The sequence below is a fragment of the Panthera tigris genome, chromosome B1, assembly GCF_018350195.1.
Source record: "Panthera tigris isolate Pti1 chromosome B1, P.tigris_Pti1_mat1.1, whole genome shotgun sequence".
In the NCBI taxonomy this organism is placed as follows: Eukaryota; Metazoa; Chordata; class Mammalia; order Carnivora; family Felidae; genus Panthera; species Panthera tigris.
In genome coordinates this window covers 118,658,721-118,672,592 of record NC_056663.1, presented here as the reverse complement: position 1 = coordinate 118,672,592, position 13,872 = coordinate 118,658,721, and the positions used below count along the sequence as shown (strand labels likewise).

General features: G+C 36.5%; 1 long non-coding RNA gene across 3 annotated transcripts in view; it reads right to left on the bottom strand.

Annotated features, from left to right (window-relative positions):
• LOC102962046 overlaps nt 1-13,872 on the bottom strand; it is a 43,724-nt gene that overhangs the window by 22,642 nt on the left and 7,210 nt on the right. For 2 of the 3 annotated variants that reach the window (XR_006216837.1, XR_006216838.1), the window contains exon 2: nt 2,030-2,227. This is a non-coding gene — a long non-coding RNA (uncharacterized LOC102962046). The remainder of the gene's footprint in view (nt 1-2,029; nt 2,228-13,872) is intronic. The other variant, XR_444856.3, reaches the window with a different exon arrangement.

Below are 13,872 nucleotides of genomic sequence, written 5' to 3'. Positions count from 1 at the left end.
TGAGGCCTAGATTCATAAACATAGCTGTTTTCTTTCACCATCCATTCTTTTTTTTTTTTAACTTTTTTTTTTAATGTTTATTTTTGAGAGAGAGAAAGAGGGAGTGAGAGACAGAGAGAGAGCATGAGGGCAGATAGAGGGAGAGAGAGAATCCGAAGCAGGCTCCACGCTGTCAGCACAGAGCCTGATGGCTCAAACCCACAAACCATGAGATCATGACCTGAGCTGAAATCAGATGCTTAACCAATTGAGCTATCCAGGTGCCCTATTCACCGTCCATTCTTGGTTTCTCTCACTTTTTGTTTGTACCTCACCTGGATGGGATTCTTACCGGGTGGGGTACTCCCAACAGTCATTCTTGTAAGATGAGTCCTAGCAGAGGTCCTTTTTGGGTTACCCTAGTTTTTTACTGGACTATTGGCTAAGAGAATATGAACAAGCTTCTCAGAGAATACTGTTACAGTCCATATACAGCCATATTTATTCTGCTGTATAGCAGCAACGCAATTTCCCCGTTAAAAGGGATCCCTCACCCTGCCAGTAGAGTGATTTCCTTCTCTCTTGTTGGTTAGTGACAGAAAAAGCCCAAACCTGCCAGTGAACAGTGTCCACTTCTAATTCGTTGAAGTATTAGGAAGCATTCCTCTCTTTAGTACCAAGACTACCAAAACCACTAAGTCCAAAGTTTCAGGGACCAAAAAATTCTTCAAGTGGGTTTTTAGGTATAATAGAGAACCTAACAAAAATGCATACATGTGTACCCCAAAAGACATACAAAAGAATGTTCATAGCATCAGTCCTTATAATAGCCCTAAATGGAAACATCGCCAATATCTATCAACGGTAGAATGGATAAGTAAATGGCAATATATTCATTCACTGTATAACAATGAAAATAAATGAACAACCGATCCAGGTAACAACATGGATAAACCTCACAATATTTTCTTTAAAGATTTTTTTTAATGTTTGTTTATTTATTTTTGAGACAGTGAGAGATGAGTGAGCAGGGTAGGGGCAGAGAGATGAACCTCACAATATTAAACAAAGGAAGCCAGACACAAGAGAATACAGTTATGTATTCAATATATATAAAAGTTAACCATTGGCAAACCTAATCTTTGGTGTTAGAATTTGGGAAAGTGATTACCTTTGGGAAGAAAGAAGAATAATGACTAAGAAGGGGGCATGTTAGTGTTGTAGCTATGGATGTGGGTGTTGATTACACAGTTATCTTTACTTTGTGATAAGTTGTGCTAAATAATTATATTTGTGTACTTTTCTACATGTGTGTTATGCTTCCATTAAAAAACTTTTAAAAATTCATATAATAGCCCTCCTGTGTGTGATGTGCACTTTTTCTGAATGCTTTTAATATATTTTCTCTTAGTTTTGTCAGTTTGACAATAACACACATTGGTAATTTTCCTACCCGTGCTTCACTGAGCTTTGTGGATCTGTAATTTCATGCTTTTCACCAAATTCAGAAAACATGCTCCCAGTATTTAAAAAAAATAGACATATAGAAAATAGAGGGACCATGCTCATCTCCACTATACATACCTTCTGGGAAAGATGGCACTACATATTGGTTACTGCATTTAAGCCTAATACTTTATTCTGAAGTCCGCATCCTAAATTTGGAGGTTATTGTCTCCTGGTTGGCTCCATAAACTGAACCAGTTTTCTAATTTGTTCTAAGTTCTTGTCCAGCCTGTCGACTCATAAGCCACTCACAATGAACCACTCTATACCCTTACCTCAGGCCACGTCTCCTAAAGTTCTCAAGGAAAGGATTTCCCTTTACTGTTGTGATTCAGGGCCACTATTGAGCGATGGTGTTGTATAGTGACCACTCACACCCAGCTATTGCCAGCTCATTGCAGACCCTTTTGTGAATTAACAAGACCTAAACTTTTTTCTTTCATTAATTGGTCAGAGGGAACCTCCTTTGAAGCCAGTATATATGGATTGAGGGAGATGTGCTGAAGGAATAGGGGCAGATACTAATAACAGTAGTCTGAGTCACCTGCTTATTCAGTTTAGTTGTGGCCATGTACCCAGTTTTGTAGGGAGTGAACTGCTGTTATGCCCATCCAGTTGTATGATTGGTGAATCAGATAACACCAGTTCATGACGAGTAGTAGTTCGATCATTCACATAGTCACTTATGTCCCATGGTCAGGAGTTCCATCTCTATCAGGTACCAGCAGCAAACCAGGAGCTGCTTTTCAAAGAAACAAAACAAAACATTGGTTGAGGAAGATAGATCTTTACTCAAAAACCAAGGAATCTTGTAATTCTCCTATTGGCACTTACCCTCAGAGGCTTCATATAACATCTCTACCACACGAACTTCCAATACCATTGTATCTGCCTAACCGTAAGGCCCAACTGGCAAGACGGTTTGCTCTGGGCCCCACTCAAAATTACAGTTACCCATAAAACAGGTTAGGTCACCCAAAAGTACTATTTTGTTGTCTCCAGAACCTAAAAAGGCCTGCCACACATTTTGCCTTTTTCTTTTCTGTGGTGGTGAAAAACACTGTAACAGACTGTCACTCACTTGAATGGATAACCTAACAGGTCTCTGGCCATTGAATCCCATGTGGCAGGTCCCTGAAGTTTTACAGGGTTTTTCTTGCACCTTCTGCTAAGCATATGTCTTATGAAAGCATGTAGAGTGTTTACTACTTCCTGCTCTTTGGGCTCATTTAACGTTCATTTCTATAATAGACCAGTGTGATATTCTATCGCATAGCAAGATGATCAAGGTCCCTTCAGCACAGAATAGAAAGGTGGCACAGTGCTGAGACAAGACAGTAAGGGCTTACTGTTGTCTCTGTCAGTTAAACACAATCTACTTCTGATTTCCCTCAATAACTGGAATGGGAAGTGAGGGGGCACTTCCAGAGCAATACCTATATATCATATCAAAGTCTCTATTCATTTCCTCCAATGAAAATACCACACCTATAACAGCAACTACAATTGGCATCTTTGCCTGATAAAATCTTGCAGTAATCCAGTCATTCTTTACTACCCATCTGGTTTTTATACTGTCATTCCCTATGACCCATCTGGTGACCACAAAGGGAAGTTAAGTGGGAATGTGGTATGAATCACTATGCCAGCATGGTGGCACTAATTTCTACAAGTTCCCCAGGGATGCAGTACTGCTTTGGTGAGAGACAAGCAGTTATGAACTTCTACATAGCCCTTCCTACCATAATAGCATTCACTCCATTGGACAGGAAACCAAAATGAAGACTGCTTCAGTTATTAAAATATGTCTATTCTTACTACACATTAAGACTGGAGAAATAACCCCAATATGGGTCTCTCTGGACTCACTGTTAACCCAGATGCAGGCCAAGACTCCATCTGTCACTTAAGTTTCCTAGGCCTCCTATTTTAACCAGTTGTCCAGGATTAGGTTTTGGGTCTCTAGGTATTAATATAAGTTAAGAGACAGTATCTAATAAGGCTCAGGAGGTCTGGTATTTTCCTTTCTCCATGAAATGGCCACTAGAGAAGAATTAGGGCAGTGATCCCGGAATTTGCTCACCAGGGGAGCTTCAAAAAATATCAATGCCTGGGTCTCACTCTCTGAAATTATGGTTTAATTGGCCTGGATGTTCTTGAGAATTCTACGGTGGTCTAAAGTACAGACAGGTTTGGGAAGCATGGGATTAGGGGAAGGTTCATGGTTATACACCTGTGGCAGCATTGCAGGGTTTTTCTTCAAAGGGACCCAATCTTTCTCCATCATCAAAGAGTTCCAGGTCTGTGAACTGGATGAGATGCTTCAAATTTCATTATGACAACACAAGTTAGTTTAGAATTTTCCCACCTATATATGTCAAGCAGCAAATTAGTAGGCTACTTAATCTATTAATCTGCTTCCTTTCTTGTTGTCCTTTAACCATTACCACCTTTCCCTGAAAGTCAAAACACTCTGAATAACTTTCTCTTCTTTGGATTATTATGGTAATTGTGCCCACCATGTCTCTGATGGTTATATGCCATCACGTGGCCTCTACCAATTTGAGATTATCTTATTCTGAGATCAGGAAACTCAGTTCTACCACAGCATTTATCACCATCAATCTGACAGAGGGCAGCCACTTCAGAGCTCTTTAGGGATGCTTATACTATCACTAATGCATCCTTAATGACTTGGTAAAAATGGAGAATGTCTAAGGAGCCCTTGTTTTCTCTTCTCTACAGTATGCCAGAGTATTTCTGGGATTCTGAAATTATTACTTCAAATTTCATTTGTAGGTCATTTATTATTTGTAGACTGTTATTGAGCTCATGCCTCATCCTAGCAAACTATTAATGCCAATATATGAGATGTTGATTCTCAGGTGAGTGCACCCATGCCAATAAATTTGCCATGATAAAACCTTGTATTGATTCCCCCTTGGTGTAACATCCTTAGAACCCACTTCTATATATACTCCTCAGGTTTCTGCTGATCAAAATGGTAAGGTCTTTAACTCCTGTGTAGGTTATCTCATGCCAGAGCAGGCCACATACTTCTCTGATTAGGTGATCTTGAGATTTATCTAGGGATACTGTGAGGTGATGAAGGTACGTTCTGAGAACAGATACCAGCCTATGAGAGAGCTGTTCCCAGTGCAGTCACCGAAAGCCTCTATGCAGAGGAGGCTAGTTTCCCCAGAGAGCCAAGGAAGTTTGGGGGATATGCAGGTTCAGCATTCTCATCTTCATTCTTGTCTGCTCAAAAGTCTCCATTCTGTCTTAGGGCCCCACATCTTTCTCACCAATGCTCTACCCTTAGACTAAGAAAACTGGAAGAACTGAGTATTTTATTGGTACTACAAATCTACCTTTTCTGCCCACTGCTTATAGGAGATGAAGGACTCCTTCAAAGCTGTGGTGGAGGAGTTCTGACACTCTCTATTCATTCTCAGCTACACAGTCATAGTTTTTACATTTTTCTTTTTCCTGTCTACATTCTGTTGAGGTTCATAAGAGAGGCCTGGTGGATCCACAATCTTAAATCACTATGGTTACCACAGTGATACATTCTCACCTTCACTCCATCCCATGCTATTAATAGTAAGTATAACAGTACCTTAAGCCATGGATCACTTGTGGTCCCTTTGTCTATAGCTATGAAGTTATCCCTGTGATTGATTTTACATGTGTGTGTGTGTATTTAATTCAACCTCAAAGGGTCCATCTCCTGTAACAGCTCTGGTACTAATTACTCTTTCAGTCAGGGTTATAAAAAAAATTGAAGGCACATGTGAAATAATTTAAGAATGAAAAAGATTGGTGAAAATAAATTACACTAAAATCAGGAACTTTGTTTTTTCAAAAGATGCTACTGAGAAAATGAAAAGACAAACCATACTATGAGAAAGGATATTTGGTTATATATGTGTGTTCAAGAACTCATATCCAGGATAAAGAAGTCCTAAAAATCAGTCAGAAAATGACTGACAACCCAACAGAAATATGGGCAAGTGACTTGAACAAGCACTTCAAACCAGAGGATCTCTAAATGGCAAATAACATAAAATGGTGCTCAGTCTCAATAATCACCAGTAACATGCAAATTAAAGCTAAAATGAAATGCCACTACACACCCATCAGAATGGCTAACGTTAAAAACAGTGATGATACCAAGTGTTGCTCAGGGTGTGGAGACTGTGAAACTTTCATATACTTTTGGTGGGGATATAAATAACATAAACTTTGGAAAACTGTCATTCTTTATACAGTGTGAACATACCTCGAGACCAAGGAATTTTAATCCTAAGTATTCTCTCAAAAGAAGTCTTCCCATTCACACCGAGAGACACATAAGAGAATGTTTATGGCATCATTATTGGTTAATAGCCCCAGGGGAGAAAAACCCAAGTATCAACAACAGGATGGATAAATATATTTGGTGTAGTCATACAATGGAATATAGCAATGAATGTGAACTTTTACAAACAATACAGAACAATCTCATATACATATGAAATGCACACTTAATATCATTTTTGTAAGGTTGAAAGTGAGGCAAAATTGGTCTATGGTTAGAAACTGGAAGTATGATGAAATTGGGGAGAAAGGCAGGATAGTTATTGAGAGGTTGCATACTATGTAAACAGTAATACTCTATTTTCTGAGTGGTGGATACAGTGATAGTTTTACTTTATGATAGATACTTCATTTATTTCCGTAGTATTCTATATTTTGATTTTTTAAAAGGTGGGCCTAAAAAGACTGGAACTATTTGTTTATGCCTCCATGCCCCTCTCCATTAATTCAAATACTTCTTCCTTCAAGGTCCAGTTCAGATTCCGTATCTTACATGAAGTCCAACCACTCCAGATAGAGGCAATTTATCTTTCTATATGGTTTTTATTACATCCCCAGAGAGGCAGTATAACAATAGAAATAGTATGGGCAAAGGGGTTTGGGCTTCAATCTGTAAGGCAAATAAAAGTAGGATAGTGACATGGTCATATTTGTATCTGCATACCATAAACGTGTTTAACCAACTTTACTTATACAGATTTCTTTGAATATGTGGGCAAATATAAAACTTTATATATACCTGTAAGTATGTAATATGCTACACTGTTATAATATTTGTTCCCAATGAATAATTCTTCTTTGGTTTATGCCTTTTTGCAATATGCCTTTGGAGGAATAGATAATTGGGGGGGGGGGGAGGAGGAAGTCTCTTTCTCTTGTTACCTAGCTCACCAATTAATCTAGTCTCTCAATGTCCTTTCTTCTTCCTTCAGTATTAGAATGCCCAAGTTTTAGCTTTGTACATTGCCACATAGTTAAGGACTATATTTCCTAGCCTCCCTTGAAAGTGTGGCCATATGACTATATTTTGGCCCATGACTTATAAGTGGAAATGACGGCTGCAACTCCTATGGCATTCCCTTAAGAAAAGGTAGCTAGAACAAAGGTATTTGTCATTTAAAATATTTTAACACAGATTGCCAGAGTGCTTTGTAAATAGGTTGAAAAGTTCACGTGTATACCAGCAATGTAAAACAATACCCTTTTACTTGGATCCTCACTAGCAAGAGGGAATTTAAAATTTTGCCCACTCTGAAAAGATGTTTCATCATACTCATAACAGGAGAAAAACATAATAAACTAATACTGATATTAAACATTTTCACTTTTCAATCTCAAATCCAAAAGTCTGATAACATATTCTAATGACAGTGCTATATGTTCTCAACTGTTCTTTATACAACACTTATGGAGGAAAATTCGGCAATATCATCAAAATTACACACACACACATATGCACAACTTGATCTAACAATCTTATTTCTGTAAATTTATACCACAGATATCTTGAACATGTGAGACAAAACTATGAACAGGATTTTTCATTACTACATTGTTTTTAAGAGCAAAAGACTGAAAACAATGCAAATATCCATCACAGAAGTTTGCAAAATAAATTCTGGCATTTTTTTTTTTTTTGAGAGAGAGACAAAGAGAGTGTGAGTGGGGGAGAGTAGGAGAGGGGCAAAAGACACACACACACAGAGAATCCTAAGCAGGCTCCATGCTCAGCATGGAGCTCAACCTGGGGCTCCATCCCATGTCCCTGGGATCATGACCTGAACTGAAATCACGGGTTGGATGCTCAAGTGACTGAACCACCCAGCTGCCCCAATTCTGGCATTCTTGTAGTACAAATACTACGTGGCTGTTAAAGAATGAGTAATCTTATTATGCAGCTGATTAAATACCTCTAAGATGTATTGCAACCAAAAAAGTGAGATGTGGAACATAGTGTACATTATGATAAATTGTTTTTTAAAAAGGAGAATATAAATTTGTATAAGAAAGCTCTGGGAATTACTTCAAATCTATTAGAATGGCTGTTATCAAAAAGACAAGAAGTAACAAATGTTGGTGAGGATGTGGAGAAAAGAGAATTTTTGTGCACTGTTCGTGGAATTATGTATTGGAATAGCCACTATGGCAAACAGTGTGGAAGTTCCTCAAAAACTTAAAACTAGAACTACCATATGACTTGGCAATTCCACATCTGGGTATTTATTCAAAGACAATGAGAATGCTCCAAAGGATATATGCACACCCATGTTCATTGAACATGGGTGGCTATTTACAATAGCCAAGATATGGAAACAACCTAAATATACATTGAAAGATGAATGGATAAAGAAAATGTAGTAGATATGGAGTAAGTCATGGAAATAAAAGCCACAGCATAAAGAATATAATCAATGATATTGTAAGTGTTGTATGGTGACAGATAGTAGCTACACTTGTGATGAGCATAGCATAATGTACAAATTGGTCAAATTAGTATGTTGTACATATGAACTAATATAACATTGTGTGTCAACTACACTCAAAAAAAAAAAAAGAAAAATTCATGATCGAAGTTTAGAGGGAAAAAAAAGAAAAACGTCATATATATTTAGAATGGAATATCATTCAACCATAAAAAATAATGAAATCTTGCCATTTGCAACAACATAGACCATGTGGGCATAATGCTAAGTGAAATAAGTCAGATTGAGAAAGACAAATACCACATGATCTCACTTGTATGTGGAATATAAAAACAACCAACCAACCAGCCAAGCTCAGAGATAGAGAACGGACTGGTGGTTGCCAGGGGTGGGGTGGGCAAAATGGGTGAAGGGGGTCAAGAGGTACAAACTTCCAGTAATAAATAAGTCATGAGGATGGAATGTACAGAAGGTAACTATAATTAATAATACTGTTTTGCATATTTGAAAGTTGCTGAGTAAATCTTAAAAAGTCCTCACCATAAGAAAAAAAATTCTGTAAGTGTATGGTAACTAGACTTATTGTGATGATCATTTCACAATATTTACAAATATCAAATCATGCTGTACACCTGTACATATAAAGTTTTATGTCAATTATACCTCAATTGAAAAAAAAGAATACCATGACAAGAAAGACTGCAAAAGAAAGGGAAAAGAAAAAGAAAAAATAAGCTCTAGGAAGATACATGAGAAAATTGTAAAAGTAGTTGTGAGATGGATGGATAGATAGCTGTGGCATGAGAAATGGTGGAGGGGATATACATGTGGGAAATTTCAAAACATAAGTCTATTTATACACACGTGCACACACACACCATTTGAATGAATTACCTACTCAAAAAGAAAAGAAGTTTCCATATGGTGAATTCCCTAGTTTCCTTTATGTGATTTTTGTCAAGTCCATTTACCCATCTGATTCTTTCTTCTACTGCAAATCAGGGGTAAGATACACTTCATAGTACTTTGTGAGCACTTATATGTGTGCATAGCTCAGTGCTGGTTACATAATCAGCATTTAATGTTAGTTGAATTAAAACAATAGTTTGATAGTCTGTTAGGCCTAACTGGCATCTCATTATTATTTTACTTTGCATGCTCCTGATTTCTCCTGATTTTGAGCATCTTTTCACATTTGGAGTTACTCTTTGCTGAGTTCATATTCTTTGCTACCCAATTTTCTGTTGAACTACATGTTCCCTTAATGTGAATTTCTAAGAGGGCTTTGTGTATTACAGATGTTAAACCTCCTTATGAATATTTTTCAAAATTTATTGCACATCTATTAACCTTAATTATAACTTTTCTATGCAGGCTACTTTTTAATAATGACAAGTGTCTATCTTTTTTGAGAAGAATGTGTATTCTGCTCTTTTGGGGTGAAGTATTCTATAAATGTCAATTAGATCTAATTGACCGATGGTAATACACAGTTCAACTGTATCCTCACTGATTTTCTGCCTGCTAGATCTATCAATTACCATAAGAGGGGTGTTGAAATCTCCAACCATAATAGTGATTTGTCTATTTCTCTTTGTAGTTCTGTCTACTTTTGCCTTAGCTATTTTAATGCTTTGTTGTGAGATATGCACATTAAAGTTTATATCTTTTTGAAGAATGGACACCTTTATCATTATGTAATGCTCCTCTCTATCCCTGATAATTTTCCTTGTTCTAAAGTCTGTTTTCCCTGAACATAGCAACTATAGCTTTCTTTTGATTAGTATGAGATTGGTGGGTCTTTCTCCATTCTTTTGCTTTTAACCCGTATCTTTATATGTAAAGTAGATTTCTTACATGATTCCTGAGAAAATGGGGCACTACTAATGGCTTATTCCTTAGTGGGCTTCCTCCCTCCAAACAAACCCTAGGTAACTACAGAAATAAGGGAGCAAGGGCTTGAGGAATAAGATAAAAAAACTGAGAAAACCCTGGTAAGGGTCAGGAGTAAGTTTTTAAGTATTGTTCCTGGCACTTCCCTTCACTGCTTTGGGACAATCAGTCCAGACAACTGACTGCTACAGATATCATTAGCAACAACTTCCCAGTATAGAATAATACAAAGGGTCTGTTGAAGCGAGTTGCTGATGAAAAAAAGTGTGGGCTGAACAGATACTCTAGAAAATTGAGACATTCACTCTCCAACTCCTTCTCCAAACCTCTAGGGTTTTGATGGATGACAAGAGCCTTCTGCTAGATTATGAGTTTCAAGTTAAATCCTCACCAGAGGAGTTTTCAGAGCAAACAGTAGCAACAGAGATAGAACACTATAGCTCCTCTGTGGTGCCTGGAGCTCTCTGCTCTCTAATCCTTAAACTTGTGCGAAGGGATAAAAATTAGGGTCTGCCCTTTTGCTCTTCCTCAATATCCATTATCAGAAAGGGTAGGAAAGAACAGAAGCTTGTGAACCAAGTATCTAGACTCCTAGGAATATGATCACTATGTAACACAACAAGTTACACAACATATACCAACTGAAGCAGAATTATAGGAATAAATGTAGACATTTAATTTAAAAATTTTTAAAGAATTAAACAATTAGTCATTCAACAAAAAGTTTACTGAGCACCTACTAGTGTCAGGCACCGAGGATCCATCATGAACAAGATAGACAAAAATCTTTATTCTTGTACATTTTATTTTCTAGTGGTGGGAAATGGCATGAGGGACAGAGACAAAAGCATACAAACAACTTATTATCTAACTAAGGAATAAGCCATTTTAGAAGGTAATATTTGCTATAAAAATAAGGCTGATTGGGATTGTGAAAAGGGTCACAATTTCAAAATGAAACTAAACCTAAAATAGGAGTGAAGAGGATGTTGAGTGGGAGGTCAGTAATGTTTGAAGAAACAAGAAATCATAAAAAAGCCGTATGAGAATATTAGGTATGGAAACAAAAGAGTTTAAAGAACATCATAAATAAATTAAAATTAAATTAAATTAAAAAAAGGAACATCATAGATAGATAAACAGGGTTGATCAGATTTTAAGTTGCTTTTGAGGTACAGAATTTTAATATTTTTATGTAGTTAAAACCTCTAGATTTTTTACTCTTGTGGTTTCCTGTGTTTTCATGTTTGAAACACCTTCATCCAGAGATTTTTTTTAGCTTTATAATTGCAATATTTTAAATTATAAAATAGTATTTGTATATGGTAAGAAATTCAAACAAAATAGAAGGAAAGTAGAAAGTAAAAGACCTCATTAACTCTCCTCCATTATCCTTTCCATAGAGGTAATCATTTTTCTATGTATCTTTTCAGAAATTCTTTCTCTATGTATAATCAAATATGTATACATACATGGTTTAAAAAATTTATAGCAGCTTGCTTTTTCATTTCCCAATATGGATTGACTCCAGAGACTGAGGTTTTAAATGACAGTAGAATTTCATTTAGGAGGCATGATTACAGAGATAATAAAACGATCACTGGGTGGTCAGTGGTTGGGGGACAGTAGGGATGAACAGGTGGAGAAACACAGGGCATTTTTAGGGCAGTGAAACTATTCTGTATACTATAATGCTGGATACATGACATTATGCATTTGTCAAAACCTACAGAACTGTACAAAACAGAGTGAACCTTAATGCAAACTATGGACTTTAGTTAATATTAATGTATCAATATTGGTTTATCAATGGTAACAAATAAATATACCACACTAATACAAGATGTTAACAATAGGAGAAACTGAGTGTGTGTGTGTGAGATGTGGGAATTCTGTATCTTCTGTCCAGTTTTTCTGTAAACTTAGAACTGCTCCAAAAACAATCTATTAAAAAAACCTCATTTAGAAAAACTATTTTGTAAACTATTTTTGTAAAGCTTTGTATAGGGTACTTTAGAGATGGAGGCTAGAGGTCAAATATCAGGCAGGTTGTTGCTATGGTCCAAGCTTAAAATGATTAGTACTAAGGTAGCAAATGAAATTAGTTTGAAAAGATTTGCTAATATTTAAGAAAACTGCATCTGAGAAGTCTTTTTTTTTAAAGTAATTTTTTGAGAAAGTGTGTGCACATGCATGAGTGGGGGAGGGGCAGAGGGTGAGAGAGCGAGCGAGTAAGAGAATCTTAAGCAGGCTCCACACCCAGTGCGGAGCTCAACGTGGGGCTTGATCTCATGACCATGAGATCATAGCCTGAGCCTAAATTAAGCATTGGATGCTTAACCAACTGAGCCACCCAGGTGCCCCTGCATTCTTAGAAATTTTAAGTAGAATTTAAAGTTTGTGATTTAAAGAGGTAATCTGTCAAAAATATTATGTTAATCAGGAACAGCAAAAAACCCCCACCAATATAGGCAAGAATTATGAGAACAAAAAAATATGGCTGAAAAGATGTGAATAGCCATGACTGACATGTTGACTATTTTTTACCTTAACACGACATGGAGGAATAAGGAAGTTATTCATCCATTACACTTGGTGTTACTCATGTTCTTAAATTGTTCATTTCCATATTTTTATAACTTACCTTTAATTTCTTTAACAAATCAGTCATTAACAAGACATTATTGGATGCTTTCAATCTAAATAGCACTATTTCATACAAAATGCAGCTATCAAATTTATTCTATGCACAACACAAAGCATTAGATTCCTGCTTTCTTTAATGCCTAATTCATCACACTTGGGAGTAGGCCAGTTCCATAAATTTCTGAGTTAAATAAGAATCTGTTCTAATATTTTGAATGATTACATATGAAGATTATAGTAAGTATGGCATTTCTAAGGCAAAAAGGTAGCTTCCAAAAAAGAAAAGGAAATTTCAAAGATCTACAGAAGCTTTTTGTTATGTATGTATGCATGTATCTATGTACGTATTTACTTCTTAACTGTAATATTTTTCTAGTCAATGACTGCAAAAGTGGCATCTCAATATAGATGGTCCCTTGTGATGGTTTGACTCATGATTTTTCAACTGCATGATGGTGAGAAAGCAATATGCATTCAGTAGAAACTGTACTTCAAATTTTGAATTAGGGTTTTCTTTTGGGCTAGTGATATACAGTATGATACTCTCTAGTGATCCTGGGCAGTGGCAGCAGTCACAGCTCCCAGCCAGCCATGAAATCACCAGCATAAACAACCAATACATTTACAACCATTCCGTAACAATACAACTCTTCTGGTTTTCACTTTCAATACAGTATTCAATACATTAGATGAGATATTATACACTAGGTTTTGTGTAAGATGATCTTGCCCAACTATAGGCTAATGTAAGTATTCTAAGCATGTTTAAGGTAGGCTAGACTAAGCTATGATGTTCGTTATATTAGCTTTATTAAAGGTGTTTTTGACTTAATATATTTTCAACTTATGATGGGTTTATTGAGGCATAACCTCATTGTAAACTGAGGAAGAACTGTATACACTCATAGAATTATGGGGTAGAGGGGCTGTTTCAAAGCTTACTCTATTCCACTACATGTCTCTAGAAATTTCCTACTAGGCAATTCTATATACTGCTTGTTTTTAGTACCAGAAGTATTACGGAAAATGATTTTAAAATAGCTTTACCATATGTTATTAATTCACC